The following is a 21702-nucleotide window of genomic DNA, read 5'->3' as shown; positions in this document are numbered from 1 at the left end:
AATAATGATTAGTCAATCTTTGTTGATATGTATAGTATCTATCTTACATATGTAGACAGATCTATGTACACCTAATAAATCTATAATCCTATATATATATCTTAATTCTTACTGTATCCTAAGTTCTTTATCCATATTGTCATTTAATCCTCAATAAAAGTCTGTTTTTATGTAGTTACATGTACGTTGAACAAGAAACATTATCCTCAGCAGTACTATTTATGTTGAAGATATACAAAGTATAAATTTTAGTTGACATACTGAATTTTCACTATTGTTTAAATTCCATATTTTATCACATATACCAGCTCAAATTCTTCTTTTGTGAAATATTACAGTTATTTTAAGCTTTGCTTTCTGAACAGTGAGATCCTGGAAGAGAGAAACTCTGTCCTGGTCATAGCATATCTCTATGTAGAACTGTTTAATCCAATATGGGAGCCACTGGCCACATGCGGCTAATTACATTTCAGCTTAAATCAATTAAGATAGGATAAACTTTAAAATTCAGTTAGTCACAGTAGACACATTTCAATACTCAATAGTTACCACATGTGGTTAGTACTCTGCTTACTGGTTGGACATTGACCATTTCTGTCATCACAGAAAGTGGATATTGACAGCAATATACAGAATGGTAATTTGTCCATGAATTAGTTTGTTACTCAAACTGAAATATTTATTGACATACCTGCATTTAAGACATAGACAATATCTAGACATAGGGAATAGAGTAAAAAAGCAAAACAAAAGAAAAAACTATGATCTCCTGATGATTTTTAGTGTGTAGAGAAAATAGAAATCAAGCAAGCCAGAGTTAATGGTTGTATGATAACAATGCACTGTTACAAGTTCAATGTAGAAAGTTTCATTTTAGAATTATCTTAGTTGAGCTTATTGTTACTCAGAAGCACATTGTAGTGAAAGTATTTAACCTGCTTTTTTGTCCTGTGGCATAGAATAGTTATATTTATAAGCAGTGTTATTATCTGAGGTACAGAAATCTGTTGCCTTCTTTCAGGATCCATTAAAGGGATATGAACTACAGATCTTATAACTTTAAAACATTTATACCATTTTCTGGCTGAAATATATAGTGACCTAAACCACATTTCCCATGAGAAGTGGGAGGAAAAAGAAAACATTTAACATAGCAGGAGGGCCATTAGTGTCCTGCAGTAGAACTGAACATAAGCAAAATTTTGTGCTGGTTTCCTGTGCCCATAATGTTGGGTTTTAAAAAATTTCATTTGCTTATATTTTTTTTACTCTTGCTTTACAGCCAATCAGTTTAGTATATGTTCTGATATCAAAGGCAGACAGGGAATAATAAAGAAGCATCATAAAGTCCATTATGTTATGATATTGTGTTAATTATCTGAGAAGCAGCCAAAGTTCTGTTGATAAATACAGAGGATTCACTTATGCTATGGGCTGCACAAATAGATCATGCAAGTGTAAATTTTTCAGGAATTGGAAGTATCAGTATTTTAAGTCATTTCAATAGACTAGATTGTATCCTTGAGCAAGTGTGAAAGAGCATTTGTGCATGATTGCAATCTCTGGGAAAACTGTACCTTGAATGCATTTCCTCTGGCTTTGAGGAGTGACACTACTTACTGTACATCAGTAATTATGTCAGTAATGAATGACAAAGGGAGAATAGAGACGAAACAGAGGTTGTCAGTTTATAAAACTCGGGAACGTAAAACTCTGCAACTTGAGGAAAGAGAAAGTTTCACTTAAAACAAGAGGTTCATTTTACTTTTGAAATTTCAGGCTTCTAAGAAACAAGGAATCATTTTATAATTAAGGATGAAGAAGCTGGTGTTGATTTCTTGCACTTCTTACATGGAGCAACAACCTGGATTTGTACTTCGGGTGTTTCTACAACTGCCTGTAGAACCTATAGAAAGAAAAGAAAAAGAAAATATAAAGACCACAGAATTTGAAATGGGACTAGAATTCTTTCTCTGTTTCAAGACAAGATTTTATTGATCTAAGCAGTTGAGAATGGCATCTGTTTGCAAACAATTTTAAGTGAGTTAGTGGCTCTAATCTTTGGTGGGCTAGATTTCATCCTTCAAGTATGTGTACAGTTTTAATCATTTCTAATTTCTATTCATTTATTTTAAAATTTACATTCCTTATAGAAGATTGGTTAAAGACTACAAAAACACTAATGGAAAGATACATGTTAATAGAGAATATAAAGCAGTAGTTCTTTTCATCAGATCCATAATTGTATCCATCTGATTTAAATTTTTATGTACTACTTAAAGATATCTTTAGGAAAACAAAAATCATTGTTGAAAAGATAAATTTTATCTATCTTCACTCTTGTTTCTTGGTAAGAAGGAATGTTTTTGCTATCTTCAATGGATTGTATTGTATGCAGGTTTTGTAAACAGCAATCTGAAATTTTTCTCATGCTATATTTTAGTAACTTTGCATGAAAATTACAAAAAGTAATTCAGAAACCAAGAACTCAGAGTATCTTATAATGAAAACAGATTTTGCCCTCTTTTCATGATAAAATTTTAACTAATTTTCAATATATATTTGTATGTACATTTGGCCTTTATGAACATAAAAAAGTATGGAATTTTAAGATTTACTTAAGTCATAAATTATATTATTTTCAAAGAGTAAATATAAAAAATGAGTATTTGTCATGAATATTATTCAAATATGTTAAATGAACTGTTAGTTTAATCTTTAATGATTTATTGATCTAAAAGTTTTAAAATCTTTATTGCAACACAAATTGATGAAATAACTTTAGAAATTTCTTGTGATGTGTATTTCTTTATATCAAAATTATTATGCATGAGTTTGTGAGTCAAATAATGTTAGAAGACAATTTAAATAACTGTCGACACTTTGTTATAAGCATTTGATAATGGATTTTAAATTCTTTCTGTTTGCTATTTTCTGCTTTTAAAAAGAGATTATTTAGTCTTCCAGTATTTAGTCTTGGGACAGAAGTCTCAAGTCTTGAGAAAGTTGGATTTAGATTTCAACATGTTTTGAGAACAATGCAGTCTAATTGCTAGAATCCAAAATTCCCTTTCATGTGGCTTCCACATTCTCTGGACACTCCTGGCTCCTTCTGCATCTGTGCCTTGAAATACATACCATATCAAGAAATGAAAGATTATTTTAATTCTAATGTTTATTTTATGGACAAAGCATGATGGGATAGAAATCAAAGATTGCTCTGTGCATTTGTTGTTCTTGATGATGATTGGCTTTCATGCGCCCACACCCTTTTCTATTTGAGAGAATTTCCTAATTGTGGTGAAGAAATATGATCTACACTTTATCAGTTGGATATTTCTGCTCAGGACCTAACCAGGGTACAGAAATAACAGGGTGACTTAGAATTTATTCACAATTACATGCAGGGCAGTGAAGTAATTCACTGGCAGGGTGGTGATGTCATCCTAATCCCAGAGTTCCTGGGGTGCAATTGAATCTCCCTGCCTTCCTTTGATTACGATTGGATTTTTGAGCCTTGGTCTTGAAGGATCTCCATAGGTTATGCCAGCTGAACCATAGTTTTCTAATAGTTATCTTCTTTACTGTTTAAGATAACCAGCATCAGTGTCTATTGCTTGTAGTGGAAAAATCCCACTTGATACAACATCATTCTTAATAACTCAGAAGTAGTTAAACTATAGATTCTTTTTTTTCTGGAAAATAAAATATGATGTTGACATCTCATGGAGATATTATTTTCTGGGAAAACTTCATTCTGATAAATGTGGCATCTTAAGTGGTCATTTTTCTCAGTGGCTCTTGAAGGAAAGTTATAGGATTCTGAGGAGTCAAATGAAGAGGTGTGGTCTGATTCATGACTTCTTATCCACTGTCCTATCCTGGATCATCTGACAATCTGCCATCCTTCATCCTTGTAGAATAAATGTATCTGATAGCAAATGATGAAAACCTGCTTCCTAGTCTTTCAAAGCCCTTATATCATAAGAGGAAGGGGAAAAAAAAATCACTGAAGACAAGAGGAGAGTCATATATCTAGGGATTGCAATGCCACAATGAAACAACAATAACAATGTCTTAGCATTTATTTTGTGTTAATATTAAAGTATAAATATAAAAATTGACAGTTTATTTTAATAGTATCTAGAATTCATACTTTAAAAATCATTGATATAACATTTGATATATTTCAAATGTAAGAAGGATAAATCAATTAAAATGTTAAGTGAAAAGTTAAAAATATAAGAAATATAAAATTTAGATATTTATTAGTTGATGGTTTATGAACATTAGTATCAGATGAAATTTTGAAAAATACAATTATTTAAAAAATGATTAGACACTACCAAAAATGAAAAAATATTTAATCATACATATTGGAATATATTTATGGAATGATTCCTTTATATTGGAATATATTATTTGATAGATATATAGAGAATATCTATTCTAATTGATAATAGAATATATTTCTTGAATTTTTGAATACACATGATCTTGAACAAGAAAGCAGATTATTTTCTCAAGAATGTATTATCTTGTGTTTTTCCAGCTGTGTAATCATCCCTTTCTTTCTGCAAGTAAGGAAAGGTTGAAGAGAATTGCAAACTTATGTCAAAATGACATTTTATCTTCAAATAATTCCAACTTGATGATTTTGAGATCTTTTTAGATGATATTTTTGGAAGCTAAAAACTTTTTATTAAAATCAAGCAGTAGTTTTTCCCCCAAAGAATTATTTCCAATCTGTGTTCAACCTCATTGTTGTTTTATCATGTACAGATAGATTCTTTTGCAGTTATCCATATCATTTTTGTACAGTCATGTTCATACCCTACTTGTTGAGAAATCTTTGACCCAGAGTAAGAATTATTCTTACAATAGAAGCTGTACTCTCTGGATTACTTTCACCTCTTCCCATTAAAGATTAAAGAGGTATGGAAGAATACTTTTAAAAATGTAACTTTGAATTCTTGTGAAGCACAGAACTCTTTGGGTACATCTGGGAATATAAATGGTTGCAATTTCAGGTCTTTAAAAGGCTGAAATAATGGCATCACACCAAAAGATATATGGTATTTCAGGGGATAAAAATGGCATGGGATGTTACAATAACAAAAAATGTGTATTATGATCACTAAGCAACACTGATTGGGCATCTCATTGGACTATGGATAGAAGAGTTAATACCAGGGTCATAACATCATGTCTCCAGGAGGCACATTAAGACCTACTCATATATTCCCAGAGAACTATTTTTCACCCTTAAAGGGAATCAAACCAGATAGATAATACCCTAACCAAGCAAAAGCAATTCAATGGTAATAGGAAAGTGTTTGAAGATAGAAAGCAAATGGTAAAGGTTTGCATTTTATATTCACCAAGGGGAGCATAAAAATAAATAATTACCCTCCACTCAGTGGAGTAGCATTGATGTCTAGGATATAGCATAGAGCCTATGAATCAACTAGCATTTTCAGAAGCTTTTTGTCAGTCAAGTTTCACACAATTGTTTTAATATGGTATAACAATACCTAGAAGGACTGCTTTTTTTTTTCATTTAGGAAATAATTTTTGGAGATGCCCTTGAATCCCATACTATGGAATTAGAATTACACTCCTCTTGCTGTTTTGGAGAGAGTAAGGATGAAATGTACCTGATAAATTGACATTCTAGCTCAATCAGTGATATATAGAGTTTTTTTTTTTAACCATAGTTCTTATATAAATGCATTCTCAGGATCACATTTTATTCCTCCATTCTCTTCAAATCTTTTGAAACATTGATAGTTTTTCAGTTACAATTTATTCCAATTTTGTTCATATGATGGTAATTGCCAGCTTCCAAGACTGCAATGATGTTTATGCTTCCGTTCATCATGTCAGATAACTTATCAGTTCACAGTTGTCTACTGATTGCTGTCCTTCTTCCCTTGAGCTATCCCTCTTCCCTTGAGCTACTGAAAAACTTGGATTTTAATATCCAGGATGAATTTGCACTTTGGAAGTATTACAGTCTCTCATCCATGTTTAAATTTTCTTCTATTTTTTTTTACCCATTTATTTTTCTTGGGTTTTGTCACCCAAGTATTTATTAGAAAACAAAATAATGGCAGAACTTGAGACCACTGTAGTGTATGCAAATGCATCAGCTGAGGAAAGCATAGGTGATGCTTCAAGAGTAGAAAGCACTGGTTAATATTTGCTTAACTGTGCTAACAATGAGAACATAAGCTGTACTGCTCAATCTTATAAAGGATTTTGCATATTCAAATATGAAAATATTTGAGATAAATCACATTCTATTAAAATTAGCACTGTACAGGCACATGACTGATCCATGACAACCGGTAGGGTGCTCAAAGTAATGTGTAATTTCTCTTCACAGGGATTTCTGAAATCTAAGGTTCTGTGGCAAAGGAGCACTATCTCTGTTCTGATTCTAGCCTGGATTTACCTTTTTCTGCTCTGATCAATGTCTAATGGAATTTTTTTTTTTTTTTTTTTTTTTTTTTTTTTTTTGGTCCCAGGCTATTCATGGTAGCAATGAGCCACCTCAGCAAATACTCTCTGATCACATGTTCTGTGTGAGGCAATGTTCTAGGCTTCAATGACTTCTGAAGGAATAATTCCCACATTTGTTCCACACTGTGGAAACCATTATGCTTCCCAAGAAGGCTAAGGATTTTACTGGTTAGGTCATTAACAGGTAGCCCACTGTCCTATGTAAAAGGAAAACCTTATAGTGTCAATACATGGATCAAGGGCAACAGATTTTTTAAAAATGTTATATTCTCACTTGGAATAGAGCAAACTGAACCCACAGAGTTTTAAAATGTCCCCCAGAATGCCTAAAGTCTGACAAACAAAAGAACACTTATTCCTTAGCCGTCTGTTAAGACATTAAAAAAGGCCTGCCAAATGAAAAGCAGCATATGCACACACAACAGCAAAATCTTGTGGAACTTGTGCTTGGCTTGACAGGAAGCAGTGCCAGCCTGGGCTTGATGCCTGTGTTGTTTGGTTCGTGGTTTCTCAAAGTGTCACAACAGAAGGGAAATCTTCAAATAGCAAGACCTTGTTAAGAACATCTTCACATTTTCCAGGTCACAGTGTAACATAATGCTTGAAATGATACCTTTTTATTTAAAAAAAATGTGGGCCCAAGGCAGTGGTGCATGCTGTAATCCCAGTGGCTAGGGAGGTTAAGGCAGGAGGATTGGGAGTTCAAAGCCAGTCTCAGGAAGAGTGAGTTGCTAAGCAACTCAGTGAGACCTTTTCTCTAAATAAAATACAAAAACAGAGCTGGGGATGTGGCTTAATGTTCCAATGCCCTGAGTTCAATCCCCAGTACCCCTCACCCCCAAAGTGTGAATTCTTTACTTTAGGTCTTATAATGATCTTTCATACCTTATTAAAAACACTATGTTTATAGCATTAGTATAATATCAAATGGAAACTAACTTTTAAAGACAAGAATTATAAGGTATGGTATTTACATTTTTTGCATGCCCTATCCCAAATGGCTCTTTTTGCTTGTTGTATTTGAATTTACCTGTGAATATCCCTAAATAGTGTGGAAGGAATATCAAAGAGAAATGTAATTTAAAATAATATATAGGTGCTAAGGTGGTATCATTGGTACAGCACTTGTCTAGCATGTGTGAGGCACTGGGTTCAATCCTTACCACCATGTTTTTAAACACACACACACACACACACACACACACATAAAATAATCTGATAAAAATGTGTCTGTATATGGAGGACGGTTTCAGGGTTTCAGTGATATTGCATTCCTCCATTTAAATTTGTAGTGTTTGCAGTTTTAACATATTCATTACTCTAAGATACCCAGTAATGAATTGTATGCCCTAATTGCTTCCTTTACAAGATAATAGTTGCAGATTGTTATCACAAATGCCATTTACTCAGTGTCTCTATTCAACTGGTGAATTATCCTTACCTTGTACCTTTTTGGTAATTTCATTGCTCATTAACACCTCTATGGGGAGAGAGTGGTAAAGTGCAAAAGTATGAGATAAAATTCTCATGATTTTCTTTTTTGTTGATATCCTTGACAAAAGATTTGGAAAAGGCTCTTATTAGCCTCTGACACCCATCTTGTGGAGGGGGAGGGGGGCGCTGTCTGTCACCAGTACCCAGCTAAACTGCAGGTATGTAGTTTGATTGCTTGTGCAGTGCTCCTTTAGAGGCATCCCTCACCATCTCTTTCTATACTGAAAATTCTCTGCCTACTGCCTGAAGAGGCTTTAAAAATAATTTAAAGAATTTTATTTCATAACCAGAAATAAGGCTTAACATAAGTCTAACTTGGGAATAGTAACAATGACAGGAACACAGACCAAAGTATACATTGTAATACCAGGATTTCTTCCTTAGGAGAGATATTAAAGAAGGAGTGTCTTTAGAATAAAAGAATAAAAACAAATGCAGTATATTAAGTAATGAGAAAGTAATCTTGTGCCAATATGGAAGACCAAGGGACCTATAGGAAAGAGCAACCAGGCACAAAGAATTATGTTTACAATTGGCTCAGGGGCAGTCATCCTCACCAGTTTTGGGTAATCTAGAAACAAAAGTACTTTCCCCACAGTTCTGACTGTCAAAATGTTTGCAGCATATTTCCAGCATAAATTCCATGTATATATTAGATGTGTTGATTTTTTCTTAAGTCTGTTCACTTACTTCCTAGTTTGAAACTAAACTCATACAATGCCATCCCTTTAAAAAGTCTTATTATCAAGCAGAAGTACTCGTTTCCCTATGGTTATCTCATGAGAACATTGTTTGCATGTATCCTACTTAGTATTATAGAGATTGGGGCAGAATTGCATCATGGGTAATAATATATAAACTGTAGAAATAGATTTATTTTTGATTACTGACTTTGCCATCTCTAAGTTGTGTGACTTTAGACGTGTTATTTCTTTCTCCCTCTGTTTTCTTGTCTATAAACTGGTGATAGCAATCCTATTTCCTTAATTTAAGAGGATTAAATGAGACTACATCCAAAACATAGTTGGCACCAAGTTTGTCATATTTTAAACAATTAGGAATGACAGAATGAGTGGTAGTCTTCTAGATTGATAGTGATAATTCTTATTATGATGAGATATAAAGTTTTTTTTTTTTAATCCAGCAACTATAAGATCCTTAGGTTAAGGAACTATGCATTATTTTTTTATGTGGTTGGAATTGCACGTAGTACACAAATGTGCATTTAATTAATTTAGTAGGAAACGTTAAATATTGAATTAATTGAGGATAGTTCTTTTAAGGAGGTAAAAATTATAGTCATAAAATATTAGAAAATACCATGTATCTGGGTTATTTTGAAATAAAAGATAATTTGAGTTGCTAATAAAGTCTTACCAAATATAGGTCTTTTGAATATCTGATTTCTTGATAAGATAACAATGATTGAATTTTCCAGATTAATTGATATGATGCAGCATTTCTGAAGTTTTTGAAAAGAAATGGTTCATCTTGTAGTTTCAAAGTTTCTTTGCATATTTTCTTTTTATATGCTGTTTGTGTCAAAACCTTTATTTTTACTTTATAACTGAAAGGGATTTGGTAAACTTATTTAATAGGAACAGAAAAGATCTGGAGCTGTTTATCTAAAATAATAGAAGATTATGGGGAGAAAGTAGTATCAGTCTTCAAATAAATTTATAATGATGTTATAATGTGTGTTTAGTCAGGATTGTTTTGACTACAGGTGAGAGTAGATGCTGCAACTCAAGAAAATTTAAGAAAAAAGGAATACATAAATTTGTATAACTGAAAAAAGCAGGAAGAAGATCTGCCTTCATACTTTGTTGCAGGGCAGGTTGCTCAGAAAACACACCAAGTCCCAGTTTTGTCCAAATTGAAGAGTCTTTATGTAGCCAACCAGTCGGCGACTATTCCCTACAGGACCCATAACTGTCTCTGCAAGGAACAGCCCCAAACCTGAGCATTTTAGGATATTTAAAGGCAAAAACCACATCTGGGTTGACTTAGCTTGCAAGCAAGCAGGTACAGAAGCTGGATTGGGCAGTTAGTGAGACAATGCAATGGGTACATTGGTATTTCCCACGGGACTTTCCAGGTTGGCATAGCAGCAAGCAAGCAGAAAGGAAGTGGGTCAAAATGACCCTAGTTGAGTACAAGTTAGAGAATGGTTACTAATGTCTAGATAATCAATCTCTGACAAGGTACATTGCCCAAGAAAAATGGAAAGCAAAGAGAACAATTTTACATTGTATAAGACTAGCTCTGTTGTGTTGCCAAGTATGTTATGCTAGGTAACTATTAATGGGTACAGAGGTGGGGCTTTCCCATGGGAGAAGCATTTCTTACATGATACGTAGTCTCAGAGTAAAATGGAGTCTGTTTGGTCATTGTCCATATAGCTTGGCCCATAACAACTTGGTTCCATATTTGAAAACCCAGATACTCTTTCTGTTCTTCTTTTATTGGCCCCATTTCCTGACAGCAAGATGGTAGCCTGAGACTCTCCACTTCCTAGTCTGCTGAAACAGTGAATGTTTTTATTTCTCAACAATTTAGAGCAAAAGTTCTGACCTGAATTGAGTTTTGTACTCTTTCCTGAATTGATAAATATGTTCCTCTAAGTCCTATGAATCCATGTTTGAGTCTTAGGCCCACCCTGGGAGAGAGTAGCAATCAATAAAACTAGATCCATATGTACTGAAATTTGGTTAGGGTTCATTCTCCATGGAAATGCCCAAGTTCTAAGTTCTGAGGAAAAGAAAAAGAATGGATAAGTATGAAAGGGTAAAGTTTCTAAGCTGGAAAGCTTGAATGTAAAAGATTAGGTATTATTAAGTTCCTCTGTTACACCCAGATTCCTGAGATAGTTAAGACAACACCCTACTGGCCATTTAGCCTAGGGCCCTGTGCAGTTTGTCACAGGGCCCAAACCAATCAGTTTGAATGTGTAACCTGCTTACGAATGACCAATCACCCCCGCCCGACCTGTTCCCGCCAATGAATGTGCCAATCACGTCTCAGAGTTGTTATTCAATTTCCCCGTGCCTCAGGATGATTTGTTCTGATGTATGCAAAGCCCACCGCCCTCTCCAAAAAGTGTACTTAAGCTCTGCTTGACCTTTGCTCTGGGCTCTGGGTTGCTTTCCCTTCTTGAGTGAGCACAGAGTCCCAGCTCGCTGGAATGAATCCCCAATAAATCCCCTTTTGCCAACTGCATGGAGTCAGTCTCTTGGGTGGTCTCTCCCTCCGACATTTTGCCTGCCATACCTTTACAAGTACTATAAATGGGAAGATGGAACCCATGGTTTCCATATTACTTTGTGGGGGGAAAACTGGAATCAATTGGAAGAAATAGTTGTATGTCAGGTTTCAGTTCAGCAAAAAGAAGAATCTACTATTCAGAACTCACAAAGAACTAGCCCATCTAAAAAGTTAGATTATTGCCTTTAAAATTGTCTTCATGATTAGGTTTGGTGATCAAGTGTGATAGATGGGAATCTATGATTTTTAAGACCCATTTTTAGTCTGTAGGTTGTTCCTCGACTTCTTTCTTCAAGTTTAAATGAGATTGTATGCTAAATATTTTTGAGGATAGGTCTATAAAACATTATTACTTGCTTAATGAAAGCACAGGAGGTCGCAGGGGAAGAACCCTCCTTAGAAGGCAACCTGCTTTATTAAGAATTCTGATAAAGACAATCTTGATGTTTGTCTAATGCTTCTTGTTAGTTAAGTGACAAAATATTTCTCTTTCTGTTTATGCAAAAAATTTATGCAAAAATGTTGCTTTTTTGAAAAATTCCCAATTGAAGATAAAAGTAATATCTCTCTAGTCTCCAGCTTTATGATTATGTAACTTATAAACTCTCTAGTCTTTTAATTCTTTTGTGGTCTGAATGCCTATTAAAAAATACAGTTCTTTCCACAAAAGTGGGGAAACTAGAACTCTGGAAGTGTTGTGATAGTAAAAATGTACTGCTTTTGGTCTCTTGTTTTCTATTCACAGGTATTTATAAACAGGAAATGAGAAAAAGGAAGCAAAAATTATTGAGCATCAATAACTTTTCTCATTTAATCCTCCAAGTATCTTTAAACATAGCTATAATTAGTGTCTTTAGCATATGAAAGACTCAAAGTTGATAAAGTTTTTGTACCTTTGTTGAGTTAAATTACTTGCCCAAATTCAGGACCTTGACCAAGGTCATACTTACCAGCTGGAAGAGTTAATCTAACTTTCAAATTTGAATCTGGATTTCTAAACCTACTCTCTTTTTTTTTTATCATACCATATTGCCTAAGAAAAGAAATGAAAAAATATGAACTTGTTTTCCACTGATCTCAAATAGTAGTACAAAGTTCATTGTTTCCTATTTAGTTGATAGTTCTGTTTATCTTCAAATGCAGTTGCATGTATGAGAGGGATGGTACTACAGGGAAATAAGTACTCATAAAGCAAGAGTAGAAACCAGAATTGAATCCATAATTTAGTAAAATATATAGAAAAAAAACTGTATGCATTACATAGTTTGGGGAATAATAATACTTTCTATAGGAATCAGCATCCACAATTATTACCTTATATCATCTCTACTTATTATTGAGTTGGCATGGTCACATGCGCTTATCTTCTGAACCTTTATGAGTGAGCCCATTTAAAATGCCATATGGATTAAAAAAATAAAAGTAACTATAAGTAAATGGTGGAAAGATCAGTAGAAGAGAGAAGGGAGAAGGGGGGGAGGAGAGGAGAGGAAGGGGAGGTATTGGGCCCTGAATTAGAAAAAAAAACACATTCCATGGTTTTATAATTATGTCAAAATGAATCCTATTTTTATGTATAACTAAAAAGAACCAATAAAAATACATTTTAAAAAAGGAAGGAAATAGCTTGTTTTCAACTTCAACCTTACTGTGGATTTGTCATATCAATTTCCAGCCAAAGATTTTGTAGCATTTCAAAAGTAAAGAACATTGTTTATCACTAAATGTATTAGAGTTAATTGTAATATTATTTCTCTAGAAGGTTAATTGGTTTTCATTCCCATAAACAAGAAGTGTGAATATAAAAAGGCAAAAGACTCTTAGCATTCAACTATAGGCTGTGTAGACTTCAGTTTCAAAAATAAGAACTGACATACACAAAATTGCAACTGCATGAAAATAAATTATTTTCTCATGTGTGAAAACTTTGGTGTATAGCTATGTTAAATGGAGGCCTGGACTCTAACTAGAATAATATTCCATGTTTGTATAATTATATCAAAATGGATTCTGCTGTCATATATAGTTAAAAAGAACCAATAAAAAACAAATAAAGGCCTTGGAGAGTTTTAAGGACACTAGGCTTGAAAAGGAAACATCCAGGCACAAGTAAGATCTTAGAGTGTCTTCCACTTGTCATATGTGTTCTTTAGAGCCTGCAAGAAAACTACGTATTTCATATTACATCTGATCCTTAGCAAATGGATTGTTACTGCATTAGAAATCTTTTTTTTTTTTTTATTGTTGGTCGTTCAAAACATTACATAGTTCTTAATGCATCATATTTCACAGTTTGATTCAAGTGGGTTATGAACTCCCAATTTTACCCCGTATACAGATTGCTGTATCACATCAGTTACCCTTCCATTGATTGACAAATTGCCTTTCTAGTGTCTGATGCATTCTGCTGTCTGTCCTATTCTCTACTATCCCCCCTCCCCTCCCCTCCCCTCCCCTTTTCTCTCTCTACCCCTTCTACTGTAAATCATTTCTTCGATTTGTATTATCTTGTCTTACCCCTCCTTTCCTCTTATATGTCATTTTGTATAACCCTGAGGATCGCCTTCCATTTCCATGCGGTTTCCCTTCTCACTCCCTTTCCCTCCCACCTCTCATCCCTGTTTAATGTAAATCTTCTTCTCAAACTTTCGTCCCTACCCTGTCCTTGTTTACTCCCCTTATATCAAAGGGGTCATTTGGTATTTATTTTTTAAAGATTGACTAGCTTCACTTAGCATAATCTGCTCTAATGCCATCCATTTCCCTCCAAATTCTATGATTTTGTCATTTCTTAATGCAGAGTAATACTCCATTGTGTATAAATGCCACATTTTTTTTATCCATTCATCTATTGAAGGGCATCTAGGCTGATTCCACAATCTTGCTATCGTGAATTGTGCTGCTATGAACATCGATGTAGCAGTGTCCCTGTAGCATGCTCTTATTAGGTCTTTGGGGAATAGACCGAGAAGGGGAATAGCTGGGTCAAATGGTGGTTCCATTCCCAGCTTTCCAAGAAATCTCCATACTGCTTTCCAAATTGGCTGCACCAATTTGCAGTCCCACCAGCAATGAACAAGAGTGCCCTTTTCCCCGCATCCTCTCCAGCACTTATTGTTGTTTGACTTTCTAATGGCTGCCAATCTTACTGGGGTGAGATGGTATCTTAGGGTAGTTTTGATTTGCATTTCTCTGACTGTTAGCGATGGTGAGCATTTTTTCATGTACTTATTGATTGATTGTATGTCCTCCTCTGAGAAGTGTCTGTTCAGGTCCTTGGCCCATTTATTGATTGGGTTATTTGTTATCTTATTGTCTAATTTTTTGAGTTCTTTGTATATTCTGGTTATTAGGGCTCTATCTGAAGTGTGTGGAGTAAAGATTTGTTCCCAGGATGTAGGCTCCCTGTTTATCTCTCTTATTGTTTCTTTTGCTGAGAAAAAACTTTTTAGTTTGAGTAAGTCCCATTTGTTGATTCTAGTTGTTAACTTTTGCGCTATGGGTGTCCTATTGAGGAATTTGGAGCCCGATCCCACAGTATGTAGATCATACCCTACTTTTTCTTCTATCAGATGCCGTGTCTCTGGTTTAATGTCAAGCTCCTTGATCCATTTTGAGTTAACTTTTGTGCATGGCGAGAGATAGGGATTCAGCTTCATTTTGATGCAAATGGATTTCCAGTTTTCCCAGCACCATTTGTTGAAAATGCTATCCTTCCTCCATTGCATGCTTTTAGCCCCTTTATCAAATATAAGATAGTTGTAGTTTTGTGGGTTGGTTACTGTGTCCTCTATTCTGTACCATTGGTCCACCCGCCTGTTTTGGTACCAATACCATGCTGTTTTAGTTACTATTGCTCTGTAGTATAGTTTGAAGTCTGGTATCGCTATACCGCCTGATTCACACTTCCTGCTTAGCATTGTTTTTGCTATTCTGGGTCTTTTATTATTCCATATGAATTTCATGATTTTTTTATCTATTTCTACAAGAAATGCTGCTGGGATTTTGATTGGCATTGCATTAAACTTATAGAGAACTTTTGGTAATATCGCCATCTTGATGATGTTGGTTCTGCCTATCCATGAGCAGGGTATATTTTTCCATCTTCTAAGGTCTTCTTCTATATCTTTCTTTAGGGTTCTGTAATTTTCCTTGTATAAATCTTTCACCTCTTTTGTTAGGTTGATTCCCAAGTATTTTATTTTTGGGGGGGATATTGTGAATGGAGTAGTGTCCTCATTTCTGTTTCAGAGGATTTGTCGCTGATATACAGGAATGCCTTTGATTTATGCGTGTTGATCTTATATCCTGCCACTTTGCTGAATTCATTTATTAGTTCTAATAGCTTCTTTGTAGACCCTTTTGGGTCTGCTAGGTATAGAATCATATCATCTGCAAATAGTGATAATTTAAGTTCTTCTTTTCCTATTTTTATGCCTTTAATTTCTTTTGTCTGTCTAATTGCTCTGGCCAGTGTTTCGAGGACTATGTAGAAATCTTATAGAATGTTTAAAAGAAGTTACAAATCAGTGGTGGTGTGCTCCACGCCTGTAATCCCAGCCACAAAGGAGGCAGAGGTGGGAGGATTGCAAGTTCAAGATAAGTCTGGGCAATTTAGTAAGACCTTATATCAAAAAATAAAAAGGGCTGGGCATGCAGCTCAGTGGAAGAGCACTCTGGGTTCAATCCCCAACACTGCAACAACAAAACAACAACAAAAAAACCCAACAACTTTACAACTTGTTACGGGATGTCAAAAATTCTTATGATACCTACTTTGAATCTTGGGAACAACCTGCAGTTCTTATCTGTTCTTAGGTTTGATTATGGTTAATAGAAGGAGTAACATGTTCTTGGTTTGTTTAGTGGTATCAACTGTTTAAAAACAGAAGGAGCTACTTCTAAGTAATCACTAGGAGTGTGGCCTGGGTAAGGATGAACTATGACAAAGGGTCTAAATGGCACAGCAGAGTGTAGTATCAAGAGAATGGAGTTTGTATTTAGTTTGTGTTCTGCTCTGCAACTTTATGACTCTCTGACCTCAGGCAACTTCCTTATCTGTAAAATGGAGGAGAAAGTAAGTATATTGTAAAAAATAAAAAAAAAACATAATATGTGGGTACAATAAATAGATAGTACTCTAACTTGATTAAAGTATTAAGAGAATTAGAAAGACCCAGAGAATTAGTGGAGTTGACCAGAAACTTTTCTAATAACAACAGCTATTAACCAGCTATGTGGATAAGTCTGGTACCATCTCTATATTAAATTAGATTGGGTTTAAGATTCCTTCAAGATATTTTTTTTATTAGTTGCTCAAAACATTACAATGATCTTGACATATCATATGTCATACATTTGATTCAAATGGGGTATGAATTCTTATTTTTACCACATGTACAGATTGCAGGATCACATCGGTTATACATCCACGTTTATACATACAGCCATACTAGTGTCTGTTGTATTCTCCTGCCTTTCCTATCCCCTTCCTTTACCCCCTCCCCTCTCCTCCCCTCCCATCACCTCTCTCTACCCCATCTACTGTATCACATTTCTCTCTCTCTTTTTTTCCCTTTCCCCTCACACCATATTATATGTAATTTTGTATAGCAATGAGGATCTCCTTCCATCTTCCATGCGATTCCCCTTCTCTCTCTCATTCCCTCCCACCTCTCAACCGTGTTTAATGGTAATCTTCTTCTAATGCTCTTCCTCCCTGCTCTGTTTTGAGCCGCCACCCCTTATATCAAAGAAGACATTCAGCATTTGTTTTTTAGGGATTGTCTAGCTTCCCTTAGCATAATCTGCTCGAATGCCATCCATTTCCCTGCAAATACCATGATTTTGTTATTTTTTAGTGCTGAGTAATATTCCCTTGTGTACAAATGCCACATTTTTTTATCCATTCATCTATTGAAGGGCATCTAGGTTGGTTCCACAGTGGAGCTATTGTGAATTGTGCTTCTACGAACACTGATGTAGCTGTATCCCTGTAGTATGCTCTTTTTAGGTCTTTTGGGAATAGTCCGAGAAGAGGAATAACTGGGTCAAATGGTCGTTCCATTCCCAGCTTTCCAAGGAATCTCCATACTACTTTCCAAACTGGCCGCACCAATTTGCAGTCCCACTGCAAGATATTTTTTATTATTTTTAATGATCCTTTGAAATGAATTACATTTGTTTTCATGTGTATATAATTTATGCGCCTTTCATTTACATTTATTAAAAAGCATTTTATGAGCATCTAATTTTGCACAAGGCACTGCCCTAGTTACAGGGCACTTAGAGGTAGCAATCTTTGCCTTCAAGAATATCCTGGGACTGGGCAAATGAGGCATGTGATCACCTACAGCTCAAAGCCCTTCTAGCAACACGCCTTCCTGTACCAGTTGATGAGGGGAATCCCCCTGCAGGGCACTCAGTCCCTACTGTCTATTGCACATACATATTATGTTTTTTGATTTTTACAGTATAGTTACTTTCTCTTCCTTTTTACAGATAAGGAAGTGGTCTGAACTCAGGCAGTCTTAAAGTTGCAGAGCAGAACACAAACTAAACATAAATCCCATTCTCTTGACACTACACTCTGCTGTGTCATTTTGCAGGGTGCCGCATGGCTCCATAATATAAGAACTGATTTCAGGAACGAGAAAGTCATGGGATAGCAAGACAGCCAGAAATATTAAGGTGTAATGTGGAGAGGGGTGTCCCTCAGGCCCACTGGAGCCTCCTGCCGAGTCAATTCAGTGTATCACAAGGCTCTGCAGAAAAAGATGCTGTTCCCTGAGTGTGGCCCAGGAATGCCACATGCAGGGGGAAAAAGGACAGCAGTCACCTCCAACAATACTCTGTTCTATGGAATATTGATTAACTGCATTTGGGTTGGAGATACAAAAGTGAAGCAATTTTGTGTTTTTAATATTTAAGGACAGATGTATACTTTTAATTGGTCTCAATTTCTTCTTAGAATGCTGATATGTGGATAAGTTTATCCGTCAGTTTAGAGTTTATTTTTCTATGGATACTATTAAATGTCTAAAATTGAAATTCTGGCAGTCTGAAATTCAATCTTGAAGAAGGAATCGTTTGGCACACTATAGAAAACAAACAAACAACAAACAAACAAACAAACAAAAACATGCATTGCCTAATAATGGTCTGTTAACTTCTCCATCAGGAAAGTGTGAGGAAAGTTAATATTTTTTCAAGAATTTAATAAAGAACACAATGTAGCTTAAAGGCAAAAATTTAACAATATCTATGTAGTCAGTCTTGGCAAGTTTTCTAAGTTGTGGCCCTGGATCCTGGCTCTTTTCTCCATGTAAAGAACTTTTTTATTAGTTGTATATGGACAATATTTTTATTAGATAGTCTATAAATTGAACACAGATGTGGAGATAAGATTCCAGACTTTTTTCTCCTCTTCTAGTTATATATATATGTGTGTATACGCACATACACACACCCACACACACACATGTACATATCCCTTTTAGATGGAATTATCCAAACACTTATTTTATTTGAGTGTCTGTGGTTAGTGCTATTTGTTCTACTCAACGAACATTTATCAGATACCATCCTAAAGGCTTTGTCCAGTGCTCTGAAGTCCTTTTGAATTTCACAATGACTTCATGAGCATCTTGGCTGAGCAGTGATGTGTGTGTATGCTGAAATGTATGACTTGAATAAGGTCATGTGTCTTTGTACAATTGACTCTAGGCAAATTTTCTTTTTAAAATTAAAAAAATGAAGCAATTTCCCTTTATGAGATTTGATGGGTTCATTTAAAGCTATTGGAGTATATCCCAAGAGCTTGGAAGACTTTCTATAGAGAACTCTCACCTAGTTCTCTCTCTCTCTCTCTCTCTCTCTCTCTCTCTATATATATATATATATATATATATATATATATATGTGTGTGTGTGTGTGTGTGTGTGTGTGTGTGTGTATTTTAATATACTGGAAGCTTTTTTGGATATTTTCTTATGGAATGATTTGCATAAATGTCAGAACTAGAGGGAATTTTCTGTGGGAATTCAGTTTGAACCTAATGTGTTGATCTCTAGCTCAGAGTGATGTTGTAGCAATGCAGTTCTAATAGTTTTTTTTAAAATATGGTTTAAAACACATTGAGTAGAGTCTATGGTCTTCTGATCTAAGAGGCTAAGCCAGTAAGGAGGTGAAGGATACAAGTATAGTTGGCCATGTGTATATAGGTTCTACATCCATGGATTCAACCAAGTGCAAATAAAAATATATATGGGGGAAAAAGCATCTGTACAGAACATTTCATTGTATTAGACATTATAAGTAGTAGAGATAATAAGTAACAGAGCTGATTTAATGTTTATTGGAGGATGTGTATTGGTTATACATAAATACTATGCCATTTTACATAAGGCACTTGAGCATGTACACATGTTGGGATCTTCAGGGTTTCCTGGAGCCAATCTACCAGGACACAGGGACCATTACACAAACACCAGACTGAAACTCTAGCTCACTTGACTTGCCAGGAGTTTTGTTCAGTCCGTTTCTAGGGACAACATTGTTTCTGCCTCTAGTTTATGTATTTTATTTTTTTATTGAACACACTTTTATTTTTTTATCACCCCCGCCTTTTTAATGATCTTAAAAAATATCATCTGGCAAAAGTATCACTAGTCTTGACTGAGCCCAGCTCTTATCTCCCAGTAAGAGAAACTATAAGGGCAGCATTTGCCTTAGATCCATTTGTCTTTCTGGAATTTCATATCTGTCCATTCAACTTCATCCCAGTACATCTGCCAGTCCTCATGCTGTGAAGCAGTTTCTTTACTCTCTGAGTCTTGAGGTATCAGGATAATAAGCAACTCTTGTTACCAGATACCTTTTTTAAGAGAGAAACTATTCATTTTGGAATTTCACAACAATAATTCTTATTCTTTATAAGAAAGAAATGTAAATATAAAATAACTGTATTTTATATTGAGATTATCTGTGTCATCAGATTGTTGAATCTGATTCTAGTGGGAGAATTTATAGGGCTCATGTGAAGGCTATGAAATGAAAATGTGCATCTATTAAATGTTGTGTCTTAGGAAAATTTTGAAGGATAGCTCAACAAACACAGGTTTGGAGATACTCAGAGTATACATTTGTAAACAAATCCCATAGGATTAGGAAAAATGATAGATTTTTGGCTCTGATAAACTAAGTTTGGCCAGTGAATGTATTTTAACTGTTGTTACTATATATGAAATACTATGAGTGCTACAAAATGATGAAAGTATTGGTTTCTATTTTTAAGGAAAAATATTTTTTAAAAGTCTTTCATGGAACACTGAAGGAGTCTCCAAGAATATGTAGAAAAAGAAGAATTATGAGGAAGGAAAAGTATTTCTACTGTTAAGAAGTATTTGGGCATAGGTGGAGTTTAGTGTCAGCAGAGCTGACATAAAAATCTAGATAGTCTCAGAAACTTCTGGTTCATGTGGTCTGTGAGGATATAATGGAGGGCCCTCAGGAACTAGGTAACACAGTGAGAGGAAGTAATGTATATTTCAGTCTTACTTTTTAAAAACAAATTTGCTAGTCATTACACTTTTGGGTATGGTTGAAGATAGCAAGACAGCCTGAAATATTAAGGTGTAATGTGGGCTTATTAATTTTATCATTATCTATTACTTCCTCATTATTTGCTCAATATTAGTTAGGTTTATAATGTATACCTTGGGAGTTTGTCACTGTTCATTTTGAAAAATTAGTTCAGTTTGCAAAATGGATCTGTTACAAAATTAATGAAATTTTAGAATTAAAAATGATTCATTCTAATTCCCAATTTTACTGAGGTCCAAAGAGACCGAGAGAAGAGACTACTCCAGAGACACATAAAATTTACTGCAGAGGAAGCCACAAATTGGTGTGAGGACTCTTCATACAGTACTGTTTCCACTGCTTCACATGATCTCACACCCTGAATGGTCATGTTGTGTGGTGGGCCACAAAATTGGTGATGTGTATGCCCCATGACACTTGCAGAAGATTTCTACTACAAAATAGTGTCAGCTTAAAGTGCTAACATAAATATTATTTGGGGCTATAAACTAACAGTAACATAAAACTCTACTTGAAAATGAGAGGGCTACTTTGCTGCTTATGGAGTTTAAACAGAAATACAAACTTATTTTAAAGAAAAAAGATAAGTGTGCCTTTTAGCCTTTCTATCTACAGTTTCCCCCATCATCCCCTTTCTTTAATTCCACCCACACTGGTCACCCTCCCTCCCTTCCTTCCTTCCTTCCTTCCTTCCTTCCTTCCTTCCTTCCTTCTTTCCTTCCTTCTTTTCTTCCTTCCCTTTCTCACTCTGTCTCCTTCCCTCTCTCCCTCTCAGCCCCCCTGTCTTATTTTAGAAACAGGAGGCTTTGTCAAAGG

This window comes from Urocitellus parryii, chromosome 1 (genome assembly GCF_045843805.1).
Source record: "Urocitellus parryii isolate mUroPar1 chromosome 1, mUroPar1.hap1, whole genome shotgun sequence".
NCBI lineage: Eukaryota > Metazoa > Chordata > Mammalia > Rodentia > Sciuridae > Urocitellus > Urocitellus parryii.
This window is presented reverse-complemented; position numbering follows the sequence as displayed.